This window comes from Mirounga leonina, unplaced genomic scaffold, assembly GCF_011800145.1.
Source record: "Mirounga leonina isolate KUSES-001 unplaced genomic scaffold, KU_Mleo_1.0 Mir_154, whole genome shotgun sequence".
Taxonomy (NCBI): domain Eukaryota; kingdom Metazoa; phylum Chordata; class Mammalia; order Carnivora; family Phocidae; genus Mirounga; species Mirounga leonina.
This window is the reverse complement of record NW_023270389.1, coordinates 10434446-10449962: the sequence shown is the minus strand read 5'-3', so window position 1 is coordinate 10449962 and position 15517 is coordinate 10434446. Positions and strand designations below refer to the sequence as shown.

Below are 15517 nucleotides of genomic sequence, written 5' to 3'. Positions count from 1 at the left end.
GTGGTCAAGGCTGATTACAATGTGAAAATGAGTAGCAAGCATGTGTGTGGTCCCAGGTGGCTAATGCCACCTGCCAGAGTCTCATGAGAGAAGTTTCCAGACTTTCCCAGAGAAAGGCAATGGGGCAGCTCATGTCTGCACACCTGGAGCCCTAACGCCCCCCTGGTAGAGGAGTAGAGAGCCATGTTTGCCCCCTTGGCCTTATCTTTATTAATAGAAACTTGGGTAATGTCATCTGGGAGAAAATAAAAAGGCTGGCAGAAGAGGGTATATATTTTAAGATGACACAGTTTATATTTAGAGACTGGGATTATGACCCCTGGGAGACATGAAAGAAGAGGAAGAGATATTATAGCTGAGCATCTGGCCTGGGCAAATGTCATCTCCCAAAGTGGTTATGCTTCTCACCAGGTGCACACCAGAGCTGAGAAGGCACGGAAGGTGGGAAATCCAGAGCTCACCCATCCCTAGATCTTTCCACTGCCCAAGGTGCTAAGGGGATAGTCCCCGAAGTCGGGGCTGGACCAGCCTTTCCTGGACCAAGGGAGGCTGAGCCAAGCCATGGTGCACTTTCCCCAGGAAGTGATTTTGGACAATGTGAAGTGCACCGATAGACATCAGGTGCTTGAGACATAGCATACTTCACCTCTGAGATACAGATTAGTATTCTCCACTGAGGTTTCTAAGGACTGACATCATCATTTTAAGCAGAACTGGAAGGGTGATGTGCTAATTTGACATACAATTATCACCTGTCTATGGAGATGGTACAAACTGTTCTTGGATAATTTTTACATTAAGGTTTTATTACTGCTTCCCCTGAAGTTGAGTAATCACCATAAAAACAACAATGCTTACCACATTTTTTCAGCTGCCTTCCATTTATTATCTCATTTTATTCTCATAATATCCACATAAAATTTGTCGAATAGCCTTTGACATGTTAATATAGAAGTTAATAATATAATCACTGTAGAATTTTTTTTAATCTAGGGAAATTGAATTAGAAATATAAAAATACATCCACCTGGAGAAAACCACTGTTAATATCTTAGTGAATCTATTTTCATTATTTTTCCATGCATATTTTAAATAGTTACGATATTATGTATAAAATGTTATGCACTATTTCTCTGCTAATATTATACCATAAGTACTCACTACAAAAAGAGGTTTTCTATACAAGATTCTTTGCAAATATAATCTTAAAGCAGCATAGCGTGTTGAGGGATGTGTCATAATGTACTTAATAAATTCTCGATGTTTGGAATTTATTGATTTCCAGTATATTCTGTTATACTGCTTCAGTGAACATTTCTGTGGATAAATCATGATCTAGGGTGAGGACTAGGAAGTTGCTTTTACAAATGAGAAAGCACAGGTACAGACATCATCCATAGATTCTCAGCCTGTGAAAGTGGGACAGCAATTACAGCATAGCCTTTCTTCATGCCTGACTCATTATGAAGAAGCAGAGAAAGGGGATTATCAACCCAGCCAAGGGAATAACACAATCAGAGAATTATAGACCTAAGTTTGTACCTGTGATCATATTCATGTTGTAGACTCTTACAACTAGATTAAAACTAAGAAAGGCATTTTAGATCAGTGGTTACAAAACTGGCTGGCACAACATTAACACATCAAGGGTTTATTAAACTAAATCAATAGGTTTAAGGTAAAGTTTGAAACTCTGTAACAGAAAGAAAGGAAGTAAAGAAAGAAGGAAGGAAGAAAGGGAGAGACGGAAAGAGGAAGGGTGGAAGGAAGGAGGGAAGGAAGAAAGAAAGAGAGAGGGAGAAATGCAAAGGAAGTGGATGGCCCTTCTGCTTTGAAGCAAATTTGCTAGCATTGCTTTGAAGTTATTTGGCAACTTCCCTATGATAACTGCTAGAAGAGATGGTTGCCAAGATGGTCTATATAAGGCAATGTCACAAGAGCAGGTGGGTCAGTGGGACTCCTGTGTGGAGTGTTAGCCCCCTGGTGGGTCTCCTAGCAAAAGGAAGAGCCAGTTAATGGATGCCATGTACAGTAATCTGAGCTCAGGTGTGGGCATGGGCTCTGTAGCTCCTGATCCCACATAGAAGGGGCTGCTGATCCCATACCACTGGCCTCCCTGGTTGCCCATAGTAGCATCCGTTTTGTGTCAGGGATGTGGAAAAGGAGCTAGCCCTTTAACCCTGGCTTACATTGAAATAAGCTGGTAAATGTTAGCTGGAGGCTGCATTGAAGTCAAAGTTGAAGTTAAACTCAGCAGTACCTCATTAGTGTGCTCAGGTACCCCAAAGACTATTCCAAACATGGCAGTGGTGAAAAGATTAGAGCATCTGCTGAAAATTTAGGGTCAGCCATAAGCGTGTAGTTTGGGAGAGTCGTGTAAGGGTCAGTTTTATGCTTTGGGATCAGGTCACCTTTTAAAGATGACATCAGGGTGATCTGGGCTTGTGTCTAATGACTTCCAGACCGAGCGCATTCCATGTGCAGTCCAGAAGATGAAGTCTCCAGATGCTGCTGCCTGAGAAGTCCACCTGGGACTGATTCATCCAGCTGGATTTCCCTTCTCCTAACATCACGGTTCATCATGAAAGCAGGTCAGGTCTGCCTCTGAGGTTGTGCAGACAGCTGGTGGATGATGCAGGGAGCAAATCCCAGCTTGTTCTCACTTTGCCCATTATCTGGCCAGCTGGGCCCTAAGATGGAATGATTGCCCTGCCTTGGGGTGGCCATGGAAGGAAACAAATGCAATCCCCTCTTATGTAGTGTGGTTTTGCTGAGTGCTAAGTGCACTGAAAGGCGAGATACCACCAGGGAAAGTGGGGTGTGCCCATCTTGCCTGGAAATGCATTGCCATGGCACTTGAAGTTGCCCAACGCCAGTGGTGTCCTTCCAGAGCAAGCCACCAGAAGTTTGCTCAAAAGGAAAGAGTAACTTTGCCTCATTCTGCAGACCAGGGAGATGTCTGTGACTTTATATCCCCAAGAGAAGCCTCTCTGCTTGGGTGATGGGAAGAGAAAAAGGAGAAAGGAAAGATGTGGGTCACTGGGGGCCGGGGCCAGGTTACAGCCAGGTCATTGGGAAACATGGTCATCACACTTCCACCCTGCCACCCCCACCCCGCCTGCCCCCCCCCCAAAAGCAGCATGGTATCTGGCAGGCAATTACTCAGATATCCTGTGAAAAATTCTTTCCACACTGATTTAAGTAGCAGGTTTTCACTTCAAATTAATATGGATAATAGTTTGGAGACCTGGGTCGACCATTCCACTGGCAGGTGAATCTGCTCTTCACCCTTATCAAGCTACTACATTAGAAATAGTTTATATGATTATGTAGGCATCAGCATTTGGCCATGTGTTTAGGGAATGACATTTTGTGGTCCTGGGGGCTGGGTTTGATTTTACCATCCTTTTCTTAGATTCTTAGGTTATCCAAGTTTGTCTCTTCTTTCCTTCCCCTCTCTCTGTACCTCTCCCACCTTACCCTCATTTTTTTTAATCACCTGCAGTTGATCTTTTATTCCAGGGATTTTTCTTCTTTAGAATTCTGTTTTTTCTTCCTGTGCTATCACACTAAAGGGGCAGAATTGTGCCCACTTACAAGAATGTGTTCACTTTATTTTATTTATTTTTTAGAGGTGGGGAGGAGCAGAAGGAGAGAGAATCTTAAGCAGGTTCCATGCCAGTGCAGAGCTGGATGTGGGACTTGATCCCACCACCCTGAGATCATGACCTGAGCCGAAATCAAGAGTCAGATGCTTAACCCAGGTGCCCCAAGAATGTTTTCACTTTAAAATCCCATCTTCTTAGGTAAAATAGATGCTAGAACTACAAAGTCCAGATACCAACTACAAAGGATAGGTGATAATAGATAGATAGATAGATAGATAGATAGATAGATAGATAGATAGATAGATAGATAGACAGACAGACAGATATAAGACAAGTAGGTAATACACACCTATTTATTGTTTCCAAGATACAAAAGTATCTTGCAAAAAATGCCACCCTGACATCGTGAAACATACTCGAGGGCAGAGGCCATATTTCACAACCACATAACACAACACCTTTCCTGGGCTGACAAACTGTCTCCCACTGACCTTGGGCTTTTCTCGAACTGACCTGTGGCTCATTGCTCGGGCAGGTCCTGATCAGCCAGGCAGGTGGAATGTTAGCGGAGCTTGACTGGAGGCCCCTAGGTGGTTGGTCCTGTCTGAGTTCAAGGAAGTACTTCATTCTTGTTATATTCAACTTCAAATCTGAGAATCGTGTGAGAGATTCATGAGACAAGAGGTTGCTTAGACAAAAAAGACAAAGTACATACTAAAAAAGTACCTATTAAAAACCATACTCTATGAGTTCCTGAAAAATATACTCTTTCAAGCCACTGTGGTACTTCTGCATCATCAGTCCTTACAAATAGCTAGTCACTGTGCAGTCATATGCTGCACAGTCCAGAATCAAGCCCTAACTGCTCTGTGCCCTGTTTCTTCATTCATTGAAACAGGAATAAAAATAGCATCTAACCCATAGGTTTGTTGCGATGATTCATTAAATTAAAACGTACATCACAGAATAGTGAGTGACTGGCTGGTAAAAAGCCATAATATATTTTAGCTGTCTTTATTATTGACTGAGATAGGATGTATTTATGGGTCTTAGTATTACCGGTATGAGCTAAGAAGAGGCAAAGAAGCAATGCTTACAGAAACAAGCTTTTCTCTCCATTTTGTGGATGGGGAGTGATCTGCTTAATGCTAAATAGGAACGCTTTCTGACTGTTGGCATATTGACTGCATGGTGTCTATCGCTCAGATAATAGCACAGGAGGGACCCCTTCAAAGTGGATATATTCGCAATGGTTTCCGGAACTGAGGTTACTTAGCTGAGTACAGAATACTGGAGAAAAGATATGACCACTATCCTCAAATACTGACGGGCTGACATGGGGAAGAACAGTTACCTTTATTTTGTTTGGATCCAGAGGACAGAGGTGTGCCCAGCCAGGTAGGAGTTATAGACAGATTTGGATTCAACATGGAAAGAACTTTCTAACCCTCAGAGTTGTGGGCAGTTCATAAAATAATCTTCAGCAGGATTTTATTAAACTCTCTGTGCCTCAGTTTCCTTTTTTTAAAAGATTTTATTTATTTATTTATTTATTTGAGAGAGCGACAACATGACCAGAGGGGGAGGGGCAGAAGGAGAACCAGACTGCCCACTGAGCAGAGAGCCCAATGCAGGGCTCCATCCCAGGACCCCAAGATCCTGACCTGAGCCAAAGGCAGTTGCTTAACCAACTGAGCCACCCAGATGCCCCTGTGCCTCAGTTTCCTAATTTGCAAAATGAGGATAATAATATCTACTTTTTAATTTTAATTCAATTTAGTCAGCATATAATGTATTATTAGTTTCAGGGATAGAATTTAGTGATTCACCAGTTGCATATAACTCCCAGTGCTCATTACATTAAGTGCCCCCCTAGAATAATATCTATTTCTGAGGGATGTTGTGAAGACTGAATTCATTAATATGTGTACAATCTTTTAAATAGTGCTGGAATGCATTTAGCATTTTGTAGACATTAGCCATTGGATAACTGCCCTGTAAAGATGGAGAGGGGCAAGTGTTATTATCTCTTATATTATGGACAAGGAAAACAGATCAATTATCGAGCAACCTGGTCTACTCTTAGACAACTGATCACTATGACAGCCGGAATGACCCCAACTGGCATTTCATGGGTGTGCCCCCAGCAATAGCGCTCTCCATAGTCTCAATTCTTGGAGCAATAAACTATATTGTATATATTTTTGGAGATCTCACAGACTGTGAGTCTTTAGTAAATACTTACTGTCTAGACTTAAATAATCGTACCTTCTCATAGAACGAGTATGGACTTATGCTCTAGAATTCCAAGTATCCCCATATCCTTCGCTAATCATGATCAGGGCAAACCACAGTCTAACTGGGTACCGGACAAAGTCATTTTACATTTTTTCCTAACTCAACAGTTGCTGCAATTTAACTTGATGAAATACAACATAGGTTTAATTGGAACTTACCTGCAAATTAAGCACAAAGAATCTGTAGAATTGACTGCTCCTTAAATATCACTTAGCTCGGCAAACTAATAGCTCTTCTATGGAGATGCCATTCTGGGTAGACATTAAATTGTGGTTCAAATGGCAAAACAAACAATGTGTGGGCTCCTCTCAGTATTTATTGTGATTATGCTATGTGAATAATAAGTAATATTTGAGGACATAAGTCATTATTGGCTTTGCATACTTCCTAAGCAGTCAATCCTAGAGCCAGGATCAACAAGCCCCAGGATGCCCTCCTGCTTTTGTTTTTTTTTGTTTTACATGTGCTCCTACATAAGGCTGGAGGGGAGTTATTCCCTCTCGAGACATTTGGTACAGCTCATTTACATATATTTACTGTTTTCGTTATCCAGAAATCTAGGGTGTTGATGGGATCTGAAATGCAGTATGGCTCTGTGTCCATAAGCAGGGCAAGGAGAAAATGATACATTTGTCCAAGTGTCAGACTGTCCACAGGAGACAGGGCAAAGCCATAAAGATTGTGGGGGCTATGGTCACACGGCACCTCTGATAGACACATGGAGTTATGTTTCCCATTAAGGATCTCACACGCTCTTATGGTTTAAACATAACATTTTGATCCTGATTCTCAGTCAGTGGCTGAAGGCCAGGGCTCCCCAGAATGCCTTATCTGTATTGTCAGTTGCCTGCTGGACATGTCTGTCTCAGTGTCCCATGGGACTGACCACCCATGATCCTACTTCCTTCAATCTGCTCCTCTGTTTTTCTTATTCTTGTGACTGAGTGGATCTTGGCATCATTCATTAAGCCAGAAACCTTGGAGCTGACCCCTGTTTTTCTCTTTCTTTGATGCATCAATTCTGGTCACCATCTGGGTACTGTTGATTCTCCTTTTCTTCACTTTTTCTTTCAAGCCCTTCTTTCCACATTCACTGTGACCTTCTCGATTTAAGACTTACTGTTTCTTTCATGGACCATTGGACTCCATGTCTAGGTCTTACTCTGCTGACAGTCTTGCTACTTTCTTTCCTCCCCCCTACAACCATGGTGACCTTTCAAAATGAAAACCCAAATATATTTCTCCCCCCTTCAAATCCTTCCCTGGCTCCCTGAAACCTAAATGTGAAGACCACGGTATGGCACTTAACACCCTGCATAATCCAGCCTGTCCTGATTTCCTAGCCTTGTCTCTCTCCACCTTATATTCACGTTCTGTTATGTGACAGTTCTCCTTAAGCCTCTGCATGGAATGTCCTTTTCTGTCTTCTCCCTCTTCGGAATAGCGACTTACATTTTTAAGTAATTAACTCAAATACCATCTCCTCCGGAAAACCTTCCATGACTACCTGCTCTAAGGATAGTTGACCCCTCTCATCTTTGAGTTTTCCACCTGAACCTTGCATACATTTCTATAATAGAATTTACATTATATTGCATTCAATGGTTTACATGCTGTCTTAGTCCATTTGGGTTGCCATAACAAAAATGCCGTAGCCTAGATGACCTATAACCAACCAGCATTTATTTCTCACAGCTCCAGAGGCTGGGAAGTCCAAGATCCAGGCACTAGCAGTTTTGTTGTCTGTTCAGAACCCACTTCCTGGTTCATGAATGGTTATCTTTTTGCTAGAACCTTATATAGTGGAAGGGATGAGGTAGTTCTCTGGGGTTTCCTTTACAAAGACACTGATCCCATTCTTTAAGTGCTCTGCCCTCAGGACACTTTCACCTTAGGGGTTAGGTTTCAACACATGAATTGGGGGGGAACAGGGGAACATCAACACTCAGTTCATTACACAGGCCCTTCTTCCTCCACTCCTCTTAAGTCTCCAAGTAGAGACACTCAGTCTCCCTCATGTTTTAAATTCCAGTGGATTACTCAACATGGCATAGGACTCGAGCATTCACCAGTAAGAAGGCATAATGGAAGCCCATATGCAGAGTAGGAAGGCAAAAAGGAAGGATCTGTGTGGCCGCATTCCTCCAAGTGACAGTGAGGTGGGAAGCAGGGAGACTTGTTAGGGGTTAACCTGGAAGTGGGGTTAATGGGGATGAGGTCAGGACAAGTATCCTGGCAGGGGAGTGGACAGAAAGCTCAGGACATGCAGGAGAGGACAATAATTTTTTTTTTTCAAGACCAGAATTGGGGGCAGAGAGTCAAGCTTTGCTCTCAGCCCCCAAGTCCCTGAGTGATGGTCTTTAAGCACACAAGAGCTCTGTCTGAAAATCATACCATGAATTCAGATTCCAATGTTCCAATGTGGTCTTTCCACTAAAAGAGCACATGGATTTTTCAAACCATCAAAAGGTAATTTAAAACATCAGGACCCATGTTTTACTGTTTAGTGAGTCACAGCGTCCCTCATTAAAATAAGTTTTTCACACATCTGGTCAATGTTTAGACACAATGGCTTTTGCATTCAGTTCTCTCTGAGCTGGAGATAACACTTTGCATGTTGAATAGGGTAGTAGTTGGATTTTGTTTATTCCTGGAGAATCAAGCAAATCACAGGGTCAGAGGAACCCAGAGGGCTAATGCTTTCTGCTTCATTTATTAACTGAGGGCGCTCCCATCCCAGCCACAGCCTGGAGGTCCACTCCCAGAGCTTAATCCTGGGAGACAGCCCTGCCACTGCGGCTTACTGTCCGGCCGAAGACCACACAGACCCAGGCCTGGCTCTGGGGCCAGGCATTCACCAACCCAAACAATGATGAACTGCTTTCCTCTCTGCCCAGCCACACTTCCAAGACCAGAACTCTGGGGCACCCCCACTTCCTGCCTACTTGCCCTGAGTGCCTCCTCCCCATCTGAGGAAGAAGCAGACCCTTAGCTCCTCAGAAGTGTGGTCTTCAGAGAAAATCCACTTTTGTACTAGGAATTAAAGCACCTCTGCATTGTAGTGGAAATACCAGATAATTCTGGAAAGAATTTTGGATGACCAATCATGAGCCTGACACAGATAATCTATTGGAAGCACAAACAAGTAAGGGGCTTGAGGTCCAGGGTCCCAGATTGGCCACTGCTGCCCTCTGGGCCACCAGGGAAGGTGAAGCTCTCAGGAATGACTCCATCCAGGGGCCAAAGCAACAGGAAGCCAAATGTGACAGCAATGGGAGCAGAGAACGGGGTTCTCTTCCCCTGTTCTGGACCCAAAGTCCCCTTTCTGTGAACTCCCTGGGCAGTGTCACTGGCCCTCACTTGCAGCCTTGTCATTTCTAGCCTGTGCTTTAGTTTGCTAGCTGGGCAACCGAGCAAGTTGATAAGAAGATGGGGATAAAAGTATCAACCTATTGCATTACTATAAGAAATAAATCTTTAGTGTTTTTCGGAAGTGTTTAGTTAAGTCAGTACCTGGCAAGAAGCAGGATTTTTTTAAATGTTATTTTTCTTCCTTTCTTGACAAGTGTGTAGCACTGTGGTTAGGAACGTGGACCCTGCAGCCTGACAGCTGATGTTAAAATCGGGTTCGGCTGAACTAGCTGTGTAGCCTTAGGCATATTTCTTAGCTTCTTTTCACCTCAGCTTTTTCACCTGTAAAGTGGGGATAAGAATCATAGACCCTATTCCAATAGGATATTGCAAGGATTTAAATAAACGACTATATACAATGTGCTTGGGACAGTATTGACCATATGCGTGATGAGTGTTGCAAAGCTTGGCTCTTATCATTATTATCCTCCTTATGTAGGAATAATTCATTTATGCAGTCTCATGGAGCCCATAGAACATTACTCCATCCATGGCAGGTGCTCAATACCTCTCTGCAAATTGAACGAATGAATGGATGGAGTAACCTTTCTTTTAGACATTGTAGGTACTTCACAATGCATTTTGTAAGATTCTCATTCAGACAAGAAATGTTTATGGAGGGTCTTCTACATGCCACGCGCTGTGCTAGGGTGTGGGGATACCATACCTCACAAAGCTGACATGCAGTCCCAATCTGGAGGTCTCAGCTGTCCTCTCATCCTGGTACCTCGCTTAACCAATGAGGACATGGAGGCCCAGAGAAGACAAGGAATTTCTGGGAGGTGGTAACTTGTAGACCAGTTGCCTGTTCTTAGGATCCATGTGTCGATACCCCATCTTGTTAGTTGAGACTGGTTTGTTTCAATGTCCTTGTTGGTATGGGAGGCAACACAACCTGGTGGAAAGAGCTTGGCTCTGGAGTTAGACAAAATCCAGCTCTGCCATGTGCCAGTGGTACCACGGGACGATGTGCTTCAACCATCTTGGCTTCAGCTTTTCCGAGCAATGGAATATTAGCTTCTGCCTCATCTGTAAGAGCATTCCTACTGCAGAGTTGCAGAATGAGAACCGGGAGACACACATGTCCCACATGGCGCCTTCATTTTGTTATTTTTAATTGAATTCATTGCAGACATTTAACAATTTATATAACCCCTAATGTCTGGCTCCTCTTGACAAGTCAGAAGTTCTGGCAGCAACATTTAACTGGAGTGAACAGCTGCCCCCTTGGACATGAACCTTCTGATATGGCACAGTCCTCACCTTTCTCCATTCATTTCTCATACCTGGCCTGCTCCACTCCTTGGCCTACCTGCCTGACCTCTGTAAGCATGTCTGTTTTCAGGGCCTGCTGCATGGATGAGGTCTGCATGGATGAGGTCTGTGGGGGTGGGGGGGACATTATTATAAATGATCAAGTTGCTTCCCTTTTTAATCTTCCCTAGACTATGTGCTTCCTTTGTAGAGCCACGGGATGTGTTTTCTCCAAATAGATGACTTTTTCCTGTTAGCTTCACACAAGATTTAGGAGGCACAAGAATAGTAAGATGAAAATGGAGCAATATGGGTAGAGGGACATCGATGCTTCAACTTCCCTAGTCACCTCCACCCCAGCACAATGCAGAAAGAAGAGGGAGAGGTGAGAAACTGCACCAACCTGAGAAACCAGGGGCTGTTAAGAAGTGGGCTGGTCGGGGCCTCGTGAAAAATGGCAATTTGGCAGAATACTTGATTTCCTTCCTTCCTAGAGCCAACATGAGTTTTATTTATAACTCAGCTCCCAGAGCTGCTTCATGTTAAATCAGTAGTGGAGAGGCCTGCAGGGCTCCAAGCGGGAAGTGGCTTTCTAGACATCTGGACTCGAAAGCTGTGTGGTGCAACAAAAGGAGCCCCAGCCTGGGGCTGGGGGCCCGGAAGTCTCAAGTCCTTGTTCTGGCTCCTGATCTGTCACTGATGGGCTGTGCTGTCTTTGAAAGTCATGTAGCCCCAGTTCAACCCACTTTAGAAGCAGCTGTTAGGAGCATCCAATGACACAACTGATGCATGTGTGTGTGTGTGTGTGTGTGTGTGTATCAGTTTTATACCTAATGTACCCCAGATGACATAAAAGAAAATTCAGATGTGTCATTTGTATTAAACACGTAATCTTCTACGAGGCTCCATGCTGATGAGACCAGACTCTGGGTCCAGGAACTTGAGGTGAGAGAGTGCCTCGGAGCTCACCACTGCAGCATCTGCAGAACAGCCAGCTGTCTATGTGTGTGTGGGGGGGGTACAATTGGGCAGAATCTTATCACTCAGGTAGCACAACAGGGCATGGGGGCTAGTAAGTAGTCAGTGAGCAGCTGGATGCTGGCTTTGCAGGGCATGTATGACTCCACCCTTGAAAGAAGCTTGGCCCATCAAAAGTGCCCATCAGGAAGACGCTTGCCAAATGAGAGCAAGGGCAAGCAGTTCAAAATCCTACCAGGTAAAAGATCTCATATTAATAGCCAAGATCATTTAAAGGAAATTCACTAGCTGAGTCCGTATAAGATGGGTGATGAAGATGAAGGTACTTGGAACTACTCCTACAAGGAACATATAAACAATGATGGGCAGTTGAAAAAGGGAAGAAGAGGGAAAAACGACCTGAGGTTGGCTTGAAATATGACTCGTGTCATATGAAAAAGCATTAGACCAGCCACAAATGGAGATTTAAGAATAATGGTAGAAGTTACAGGTCTACTGATTTTTCATTTGTGTATTTATTTATTTATTTTCATTTATCTACACTAACAATTAAGAGTTCAACCTCAGAGCTGCACACTTGCATTAAATCCCCACTTTATCATTAACTGGCTACATGACCTCAGGCAATTTACTTAGTCTCTCTGAATCTAATGTTTTTTATTCTGCAAAAACAGGGATAAGAAGAATATTTATCATGAAGGGCTGTTTTGAAGGTTAAATGAGTCAATGCAGGGAAGGTGATTAGTATAGGGTCTGGCATACACTAAGCACTCAGTAACTGTTAACTATTATTATAATTCAACCAGCACTTACTAAATGCTAGACTCTGCACTAGGCATCGTGGTTATGATGGTAAATAGCACACAGTCAGTCCTCAAGGACCATCCAATCTAGAAGTGGATTGATATTTGCAAGAATAGTCCTGAGAGAGAAGCCCGCATCTGTATAGGGATCAAATCCCCATCAGCAGCTATTCTTACACAACAGCTAATCAGCTACTTGGAAAGATGGAGCAGAAGGGACTCACACTTCAGGATGGTCCTTGGATGGGGTGACCGTTAAGGTCCCCTCCAACCCCAATAGTCTCTGATTCTAAATTTCTTCCTGGAGATAGTGTTGAATATTTATGTCCCAATCCAGAGCCAGAAATAGGCTGGGGGAGGTGGGGGGATGGAAGGCAGCTGCAGCCCTTGGTGACAAGCCAGTGTCAGAGCCCAATGGGGGGAAGGGCTCATACGCCTGACCACAGGCAATCACTATGTCTTGTCCTGCACTTTGGTCCCATGACTCCAGGCAGTGACCTCCCTGTGAAACAGGGGCCTGCCATGACTCCTCTTACCCCAGTGAGTACATGAGGTTCTTCAAGGATCTCTTAATGGTCTTGACCTTGTCCACAATATTTTATACCTGTCACTTACTGAGGTCTGTTTACTCTGAAATTATGGGGAGGGTTGACATTGTGCTTGGAACAGCATTTGATGAATGTGTTCCCTGAACCCTCACCCAACAAAAACCCAGAAGAGAGTCTGAATTTAGGAATATGTGCTCAGTTATGGGTTGTATCCTGGTTTACATTCTTGCCCCTTGTCCGTGACCCATTCTTGGGAGCTGTGACCAACAGCACAATAACAACCTCAGACCCACAAGAAAACTGCAAAGGAGCCACTTTTAGTCCATCAACCTGAAATACCCTCCACATGTAACCAACATGTGTCCTTAAATTATGCAGGAAAGAATAGCCCTCCTTGCTTAGATGTCCAAATATTTAGAAATACTTGAGTTGAGATGAAAAATACACCAAGTGTTTTTATTTTTAATTTGTAATCTGTAAGAAATCTTTTTAAATTTTTAATTAATTTTTTAATAAATGTAATTAAATTCATTTTGTATTTAATATCCAAAAAAGATGATACATTGCAACTCAGCATCGGTACTCATAGATACACAAGTCCCACTGACAAATCCCCTAATCCTTACAATCAAATAACTTAACATTTGTTTCAATACCAATCTTCAGTATTCATCATGTTTTGTGAATGTTGGTTTTGACTCTGGAACTAGATGAAAGGCGTCTTAAAGGTGGGAACCATATTTTATCATCCCTTGAACCTCATTCCATCCTTATAATAGCTAACAATTATTGACCACTTTTTATGTGCCAGGCATTGGGCCCAGAAATTTACATAAATTCATTTATTTAAATGAATCCTTACCCCAAATAATGAAATAGTTATCAATATATCCATTTTACAAAGCAAGAAACGTAAGCTCATAGAAGCTAAGTACATTGACCAATATAAGACTATTAGTAAAGTAGTACTAGTTTGGGACCCAAACCCAAGTCCATGGAATTCAAAAGCTCATCTACCTAAGCTGTTATGTTTTCTTTAGCTCAAGCTGTGCACAAAATAAGTCTTTCTTATTTAATAATGATTATCCAGGCAGTTTCATTTCAAGAGAGTCTACTGTAGTTTGCTCCACTGAATACCTGATTATAAAGCAGGTTACCATGGGCAAGAGGAACTTTTGTGATTTTATTTCTTGGAAGTCCAGCATTTCGATTTTTTAAAAATATTTTTTTTGTTATCAGTATGGATAAAGAATCCTCATTTAGGAGAGATTACGAGTTGACCAAAGTAAGAAATATATTTACTCAAATAAAAATGTTCCATGTAGTTTTGGTTTAGAAAGGTTGAGATTCAAATACAGTGTGATGGAATATGTTTTAGGATGGGGTTGGTGGTGATGGGAGGAAGAGGTATTTACACATTATCCTCCTTAAGTTAGTGTGGATTCTATTACCTGTTCTCCTTCCTCGTCCTGCACCCCCCTCCAATACAAATGAAAATGGGACCACAGATTGTTCTAGTCTGCCTCGAACTTTAGGGGCAAATTATAAGCATACTTTGAATATATTTTAGTTGGGACCTATGAAAGAGGGCCAAGTTCACGACACTGATTATCTAAGAACATTGCCTTATCTCTCCCTCATACTGACAGAACAGAAAAGAAACTTGTTTGTTTTATGCTTTATATTTTGGATTAATTTAATTGACTAGATTTCAAATTTTGCAAGCACTACTTTTGAAGTTTTCTTTTTTCTCAAACAACCCATAATTTTTAATCACTTATTCTGTCATAAGCACTATATCAGGGACTGGAAATATGGAGATAGGGATACAGTTCCTGCCCCAGTAGCCCACAGCCGAATGTGTGTAGACGGTGAACTAGAGGTTGCACCACAAATCTGACATCTTCTGGAGTCATCATTTCCTCTCATGTTCCAAGTATATCATGTGGGCTCCACCCTAGATTACTCTACATACACCAATGCTGAAGTTATTTCTGAAGCCCTTTTTAAAGAGATCTCACTATTGAAAATGAATTTGGGGGGAGCAAGAAAATTCTAAAGCATTATTCTTGGCTTTTAGGTTTTCAGAGTTTCTGGTGCTAGTGTCTGGGCCACTCTCAAGGATCATGGGATCCCCTGTGTTACATCTCCTGAGCAAGCAGTAGCCCCATCTAGCAGTGTTGTCAGTTCCTAGAGGGAGAGGCAGCCCATGGGCTCCCCATTAAACAAACAAACAAACAAAAAAGATAATTATGGGAGAAAACAGGAGAAGGAAATTTTAGAAAAAAAGTCAAATTTTTTAAAAGCCAAAAACAAAGGAAAGGGAGTGGGAAGAAGGTAAAATGTGGGAGAAATAGGGTGTCTGGGGAATTGAGCTTGAAATGTGGGACTTCTGAGTCTCATGTGGACTTTTCATGTGCTGGGCATATGACAGGTGCTTGAGACTGAATCTTCGGGGGCTAATGTCAGGGGAAGCTCCAGAATTTTTCCTATCAACTAGAAGATGCTGGGAAGAAAGTCTCCACCTAATAATACAGTAGGACCTGGAGAGTTTACATGTAATATTCACAGTTTTGACCACTGAATTACAAGGATCCATAATAGGCAGAAAATGTTT

At 42.6% G+C, this 15517-nt stretch overlaps 1 long non-coding RNA gene across 1 annotated transcript in view; it reads right to left on the bottom strand.

The window, feature by feature from the left end:
- The window catches only part of LOC118014066, a 72574-nt gene that overhangs the window by 55098 nt on the left and 1959 nt on the right, over window positions 1–15517 (bottom strand). The window contains exon 2 of the long non-coding RNA XR_004680190.1: window positions 4122–4258. This is a non-coding gene — a long non-coding RNA (uncharacterized LOC118014066). The remainder of the gene's footprint in view (window positions 1–4121; window positions 4259–15517) is intronic.